This window comes from Tuber melanosporum (genome assembly GCF_000151645.1).
Source record: "Tuber melanosporum whole genome shotgun sequence assembly, scaffold_127, strain Mel28".
NCBI classification, from domain to species: Eukaryota; Fungi; Ascomycota; class Pezizomycetes; order Pezizales; family Tuberaceae; genus Tuber; species Tuber melanosporum.
Window position 1 is genome coordinate 200,838 of NW_003298785.1, and position 8,621 is coordinate 209,458.

An 8,621-nucleotide genomic window follows, 5' to 3' on the forward strand; every position below is an offset into this window, starting at 1 on the left:
GGTAAAGCTAGACAGGGAAGAACGCGACACCTTCGATGAGCATCTGGGAGCAGAAATATGAATGCATAGCTTTCCGCTGTCAAGTAGAAATCGAGTTATTTAAGAACAATTGCATATACGCTTTCTCCGGTCTCTCTCGGCGCAGAGGTAATTCTCGGGGAGACAACTATTCATCGCGGGCAGGAAAGACTTAAACAAGCATCAAAAGTTTACACACAGGAGACCTTTACAATGCCGCCTTAGCAGAACCAGGGAACAGAAGCCGGACAGATCGGTTGGGTATGGAGGCCATCATATGGGTAGCACATCCGGAGCGGCCGTTGAGATCAGAGGAGCTATGCCAAGCCTTAGAGATAGAAAGAGGATATCAAGATCTAAACATCCACAACGTCCCTTCGATACGAACCGTATGGAAACTGCGGGCTTGGACTAGTCACAGTAGATTTGTCATCGCTCCCAGTGCGTCTTGTCTATTTCGCTTTAAAGGAGTATGTCCTAGCTAATCTTGCACTTCCTCCCAACCCCCATTCGGCGATTGCGGAGGTTTGCTTCGCCTGCCCCAATTTTGGGTGCATCAAAGACCTTTCGCCTGATCTTTATTTGCCCCCTCCAACAGCACCCTTTATTTAACACTCTTGTCACCGGGGAGCTCATGCTCGAAGAGAAACGAGAGTGTAATATCGCTTGCGTTAAAGCTACTCGATCAACTCGGTACGCCTATATCTTGCAAGCACTGTTATCGAAGGAACCTTACGAGTGGTGCCCCCTAGACTCCCGAGGTAAGCCGGCTGGGTTCTCCGGGTTCCACGGTGGATCCTTTCTCGGGATTGTGGAGGCCACAGCTTCCCAGTTGAGGTCAGGAAGTGGGATCTCCACGCAACCGACTTGCGCGGCAATACGGCGTTTGTCTGGGCTGCCGGGGAGGGACATAATATGATAGTAATGAAGCTATCGAAACGGGAGGTCAATCCCGATGCGGAAGGTGGTCGTGGCCAAACACCTCTTTCGTGGGCTGCGTGCGGCCAATGGACATGAGGGAATTGTAAAGAAGTTATTGGAGCAGAGGGATGCCAATCCCAACACGGCAGATGTGGATGGCGACACCCCACTTCTAGGAGCTTCGACGTCTGGACCTACCACTTAAGACCTATTTGGGCCATACCCAGGATGTAATTCAACTAATTGAGTATGCACTTGAAGTCTTGCCAACAGAATGTACTATACAAATAAAGGACTCTAGCGACATACGTCCTTTGGACGGGTAGCATATGCCCTAAAAGGCGTTGTTGGGTGAGGTGCTGGTGCCGGTATTGGAGGGCCTGGACGTGTTACCTTCCCTGCGAGGTTTTCATGCACGCTCCAACCATAATTTTACTACAATTTTCTGGATCATGATATATCACTCGACCACTGTTTATAGCTCTTGGAAAACAAGATAGACCAACTATCATACTTGTTAGGCCAACCGTAGTACAACAAGCCCTACGAAAACCACAACGAGTACATAAGAGTACCGGAACCAACCACCTTGAACCTCACGCCCGGGGAATACCTCAGGCCCGGAAAAATATTGGTCATGATCAGTTTGTGGTTGAGATTCAGAACTCGCTCTCAGACCTTTAACTCAGTTAGCTTGAAAGACCAAGTCAATGCCTCAATCTCGCATAATTGTTGGACCATTGCAGCAATCCTGCCATCAAAAAAAGTCAACCGTATTCTCCACACATCGGGAAGTCCACAGAGAACAATGTCTAAAGAAATACACCATTCGGTAAAGTCGTGTTCTGTAATCTTAAACAATCCAGAGCTATCCCGATATCACATCTCACGATCCTCCCGGATCCGCGGGGCCTGTGACCTCTGCCGGCCCGACAACCATACGCCTAATGATGTCGGGTGTGAGAGAAGCGACGCTAAATCAAATATACCTTGTATTATACCTGATGTGCGATGGCAACAATGCCAGCAATCCTAAAACATCCACATCATACGCCTATCGACATAGGATGTGAAAATGACGATCCACTGCTATTTACCGACTAAACGCACACTTCATAGCCACATGCCCTATCGACTATTCAACATCTCTATTTTGGTAAACAATACCAGCCTCGCAACGGGCCAGCCCAAGCCCTGCCCAAAAGATGGATGACCTGACCTGAGCCCAACCCGACCCGAACAAATCCCAGGCCTCCCGGAGAGCCCAAACTATTCAAGAGCAGAGATCAATCCAATTCTATTTAAAAGAGTCAATTATTTTAACTTTAGAGACATTGAAGCTGCGCTTATTCTAGAAAAAATAGGTGATGAGAGTTTTGTGGGAGTTAGTGACCTGGATGAAGGAAAACAAGAAATATATAGCCATACCCATGAGCGCGGTGTCAACTGTTTCCGCTTTACTAGCAGGATCGGAGTCGGAACCAGAGAAGGACTATGTGACGATACAACACGGTTCACATCATCCTCCTCATCACCTAGGTTAACATGAGAGACGTTGCTTGGGTCATCAAGTAGAATTTGAGAGGAAGCTCCGGGAGAGCTAGGAAAGGAAGTAAGAGAGGAGAGTTCACTGATATCGTCTTCAAGGTCTGCCATAATTGAACAAGTAATGACTGTGGAGAGTGGAAGCCAGCGATTCCCCAAAATCGGCTGCACGATGAAAAGGGGTAATTAAGGATGCGAGGCTGAAGATTTCTCAACGAAATACTAACTTGGGGATGACACAAGTCCTGGGGTTCACAGCACCTTTGTTTAAAATCAGAAGATGTGAGTGATATCGTGTGACCTGACAAACATAAGGGACAATTCTTTCAGGCTTTCTTTCAGGCCTGAAACAATATTGTGTGGGATATGTGGTCTAGCCGTAAGAGCTCCTGGATGCTGGCGGTTGCGCGGGCAACATTCTTCGCAGTCCTTAATTTATGTTAAAAGTATCAGACTAGAGTTTTTTTTTTGGCAAGGCGATTCCCGGAGGTAAGTTAGTTATTGGCAAATGCCCAAAAACAATATGAGAGGTGGGAAACATTTGAAGATGGTGACTCGGGCGGCAGTGGATCCAAGCGGTTATAGTAGTTCATCCGGCTTCGAGAACGGCCGGGCTGGACTGTGGGAAAGCGGTCTTTTGAAACCAAAGCCTTGCCCGGCCTGGTCCACCCCGGGACGATTTTCAATTAATCGTTTGTGTTTCATTACTAAGAAAGAGTTTATTTAATCGACGGGACTAATTGTTCGTGCCCTGATCGCTCGGTTAATGCGTGTTTATCCGGGGGCGGTCAGAGACTTGTGTGCAGACTGATAGAGTCTCTTGCGGTAGGGGGGTACAAGGGTGGAGTAGATGTGGATATCGTGCTGATTGATCCCTAGATGACACAGGTTTGTCTTGAGCGAAATATATGTATCACCAGGAGCATTTTAATCTCATTCTCCTATTCCGAGTGATTAAATAAGAAAGCCTGGAGGCGGTTCATGGATATCTTCGGATTGCCCGATCACCTGGGCACCATTTGCAACGGTTAAAATTTACGGGGCAGAAGGCAAAGATCTAGCGACTTGGCCTGGGTTGCGCCAAGACTCCACCGCGTGGTTGGCCTGAGCACCACAAGGTTTTGGCGGCATCTCGGAATCGCGACCGGACTAACCCTGGCTCTCCAAAACCATGGCTGGACTGGCCTGACTACGATAGCCGCTTGGGATCACCGTCGAGCGCTGCCGGTATTCAAATATCAACGGCGGGGATAAATTATCACTTGCCCTACTCACGGGAAGCAATAACTGTCTAGGCTACATTCCAAAAACCACCCTACCGGTTGTATCGCATTGCCGGGTGTGGCGATTTGCCCTGTGTCCGCCAGTCCCTCTCTCCTTCTGGAGGTCCGGGGGTGACTAAGGCATTCCAGGGCCGAGCGGCTTGTACCGAAAAGGCTGTCGCGATTACCGCCATTTTTTTTTTTTTTTCAATATAATTTATTTATCCTTGTATTGCCATTTTGGATTGGAGGCAGAAGGAAGGGAATGTTCTACCTAACTTGGTGACATGCCAAACAGGCATGATTAGAGAGTCTCAATAAGGACAACTATCCATGAGAAAGAATGGGCTCTAGTAAATTAAAACAGAGAATGATAAAAATACTAGGATCTACCAAGATTGCCGCCTATTACTCTTCTTCCACAGAGGCCTTCGCGTCCGCGCTCTTGCTCTTCTCCTCGCTTGCGCTTCTTTTCTCGCTGCCCCCTTGTCCGGCCGAGTGAGAACCCTCACCTCCTTATTTATACCTCCTAAATATCAAGGATTCGCACCACCACCTTTTCTAACATGCCTATGTTGTGTACAAGAAGAAATAGCCTATGATCACGTTGCAAATTACTACGGCCACGATTCGTCTCCAAAACAGGTACCGGTATCGCTGGATATGAGATGCGCCAAGGGAGTCAGAAAGCTCATGGTGGGAAATCCCCGCCAAATTTACTTTTTTCAGCATCACAAAGTTCGGCTCAGCCAAGAAACGGCGGGGGAATACTGGTAGACTCTTTACTCACAAAAATCAAAGGCTGTTCAATTACTTTCTTGCGGGAGCTTTGGCACTGCGAGAATTACGCCGGCGGCTATCACTGATGAATCAGGTACCGGTGTCCCTATAAACTTTTGTCTCCGGGAGGATTGAGAGGTGTGGGAACTGCCGAGCCCTCATTAATTTTGTTGCGAGGTAGAGAGAGGTGAATTATGGTATTGCTAAGGAGACTAGTCTTGTTATCTTGATCTTGCTAATTTTATAGGAAGCGATGCCAATTCCATAGATATCCATGTTTAGCGACAAAGATCTTTCCATGTCCGAGGCTGGCGCCAAAAAAGAAGAGCAGCGTCGTACTCGTACAGACAGTGTGCTCAAGAATGAGGAATGTGCTTCTAGGGATGCGCCAAAATTTTATCGCCATTTTTTCCCGGATAATAACCAAGACGGTATGGAAGTGTTCCCGCGAGCTGGTAGTTCTTGGACAGGTACCGGAACATTGCCGACGCCGTTCTACTTGACTGATAGTTGCATCGGGCGCGAATACAGTGCCCCTCTCACCACTGGCACCCGAAACGCTCAAATCCGCTAGACATCAGACACAATGGACTATTGGGAATACCCAATCATTCAATACCAACAGTGTGCTCAAGATGCAGAACTGTTCTAAATTTGCAACCTTCTTTCCTTTGCTCCCGCACAATTTTTGTTTGATCCTTTCGAAGTCCCACAATAAAAGCTCGGTGGTGCCGCAATGCACTGTGCAACCACACTCCAAAGTTCCCATACCCTTCCCCGTACAGTGCCTTAGGAATAGTACCCGTTGGCCCAAACGAGTCCTTGGTACTTGGGAGAGTTTTGGGGACACGGCTCCAAGTTACTTGGCAGTTGGCTGAGTCGCTACTGGCGGTACAGTACAGCCGCAGTTGTCCCATGTTTTCTCAGGTAATCCGGAAGAGGCTCACAGAGAGATGTTGTGACTTGGCGTGAAAATGATTGGATGAAAATGTTGAGGTGTGGCGCCTTACAGCCCCACTCCCAGGGATGAGCTTCTCACGCTATAAGGAGGCTGCCAGCCGTCATTTTGCCCGGAGCTGCCATTCTTCCGTACCGCCAACTCGGCAGGGCCTCAGATACTATGGACTATAATGGGAACACCCAGTCGTTCAATGTCAACAGTTTCAGCAGCTTGAATATACTCCATGCGACCGTATCGGATAACAAGACCCGGGTCCCGCGATGCTTGTCATCACTCGAACCTCAGAAAAGATATCAGCATTTAAGGGAGAGCCGACTCAACGGGGTGGGGCAATGGATATTTCGAACCGCGGAGTTTCGGAGGTGGAATATGGGAGAAGATGGATCTTCTCACTCGGTGTTATTTTGCCACGGCGACCCAGGCATGGGGAAGACTCATCTTAGGTAACGCAGGGATCGCGGGAGAGAGTCCACATCGCGAACTACCTGTAGCTTCAGCTCTCTAGTAATGGATTATTTTTACGGCAGGAGACAGGATATCATAGTCGCCGGGCTGTATTGCGACTACCTCAATAGAAACGACCAGACACTCTCGAACATGCTAGGAGCCATACTCAAGCAGCTAGTAGGGAGTGGAAAGACGCCAGAGGAAATACGACAAGCGCTGGAAGACGCGGAGGAGCATTTGGGCGGGGTGGGCCTGGAAATTCCAGAACTTCTCAAAATGCTGAAATTGGTGATTGTGAAACGACAACGGGTGGTTATATGTATCGATGGATTGGATGAGTCTTTGGCTGCAAATAGGACTGGCCTTCTTAGCTCTTTGCAAACCATCATCAAGGAGCTGCCAAATGTGCGGTTATTCCTAACCGGAAGGCCTTTCATCCGCAGTGAGGTTGAGAGGTACTTCCCCGGTGTGGACACCATCTCCGTCAGTCCAACAAAGGAAGACATTGAGGCATTTTTGAGGACGAAGTTGGATGGGGACACAGAACCTGACGCAATGGATGAGCGTCTGAGGGCAAATATAATGGAAATCATTCCGAAAAAAATATCCGAGATGTATGCCAAGATGCCTGGTTTTCTAGTGCTAAGGATGAGCCACGTTACTCACGAATGATTGCGTACAGATTTCTTCTTGTCTCTCTCAGTATCGAGGCAATTCTCGGAGAGACGACGATTCACCGGAGGGAGGAAAAGCTTAAACAAATATCAAAAGGTCAGGACATAGGGGACTTGTACAATGCCACGTTTGCAAGAATCAAGGCACAGAAGCCGCATAGATCGCGACTGGGAATGGAGGCCATAATGTGGGTAGCACATTCGGAGCGGCCGCTGCGACCAGAGGAGCTATGTCAAGCCCTAGCAATAGAAATAGGATCGCATGATCTGAATAGTCGCAATGCCCCTTCGATACGAACCATACTGAACTGCGGACTTGGGCTGGTTACCGTCGATTCGTCATCTTCCACAGTCCGTCTTGTCCATTTTACTCTACAGGAGTATATCCTAGCCAATCCTACACTCTTTCTAAGTCCTCACTTGGCGATTGCGGAGGTTTGTTTAACCTACCTCAACTTTGGGTGCATCAGAGGCCTTTCACCTGCTCTTTCTTCACCCCCGCCAACAGCACCCTTTCTTGAATACGCTTCTTGCCACTGGGAGCACATGCTCGAAGAGAAACCAACGAAACTGTAATATCACTTGCGCTAAAGCTACTCGATCAATTAGATACGCATATATCTATCAATTCGATACGCATATATCTTGCAAGTTACTCTTATCGAGGGAATACGGTCCGTGGTGCCCCCTCGACACCCGAGGTAAGCCGTTTGGATTCACCGGGCTCCACGGTGGGGCCTTGATCGGGGTTGTGGAGATCATGGTTCCTTTGTTAGAGGTCAAGAGATGGGATTTCAACGCAGCTGACCTGCATGGTAAAACAGCGTTAGCATGGGCCGCGAGAGAGGGACACGATGGGGTAGTAAAGATGCTATTGGAACGGGAGGAGGTCAATCCCGATGCGGCATGTGGTCGTGGCGAAACACCGCTCTCATGTGCTGCAGGCTATGGACATGTGGGAATTGTAAAGGTGTTATTGCAGCGGACAGGCGTCAATCCCAGCACGTCAGATGAGAGAGGCAGAACACCACTTTTACAGGCTGCAAGTTTATGGAGGGAGAGAACCGCGATGTTGTTCTTGGAGCGGAATGATGTTGATCCCGACACGGCAGATGAGGATGGTCGTACAGCACTTTCATACGCTGCAAAGAATGGGTGTTTCCAACTTGTGAAACTGCTATTGGAACGGAATGATGTCAGTCCCAACAGAGCAGATAACAGTGGTACGACACCGTTTTCTTGGGCCGCTTTCTCTGGGAAAGAAGATATTATCGCGATCCTCTTGGAGCGGGGTGATGTCAATTCGGACACGGCAGATGAGAGTGGCCGGACACCACTTTCATGGGCTGCATGGGCGGGGAATTGCGGAGTTGTAGACCTGCTATTGGATTGCAATAATGTCAATCCCGATATGGCAGATGGGAGTCGCCGAACACCCCTTTCATGGGCTGCTGAGAATTGGAATGTAGAAATTGTGACGATGCTACTAGAGCGGGGCCATGCCAATCCAAACACAGCAGATAAGTGGGGCCGAACGCCTTTTTCATGGGCTGCTACGGGTTCGGCTGATTTGCTGGATGATGTCGATCCCCCTAGCGAAGGTAATAGTGACATGGCACAGTATTACTGGGAGACCAAGAGTCGGTGTGGGGGAACGGCGAAGATGCTGTTAGGCCGGAGAGATGTCAATCCTGACAGGGCAGACGAGAGGGGGCGAACACCACTTTTTTGGGCTACCGTGTATGAGCATGAGGAGGTTGTGAAGATGCTACTTCTGCAGGCGACTGAAATGCTTGTGCGCAAGGATCCGAAGGTTATTGAACAGTGCATGATCCTAGGAATCCCTGAAGAGGACATGGATAAGGTTTACTGTGATCGTATGTTTTCTCGTTCGGGGGTTATTGCAATCGGATAACGAATTAACGAGAATATTTAACGCAGCATGGACAATTGGGTATGACGAGCGGTTTGGAAGCAACATCCGTTTGCAGCAAGCGTTAATGTACTACCGTC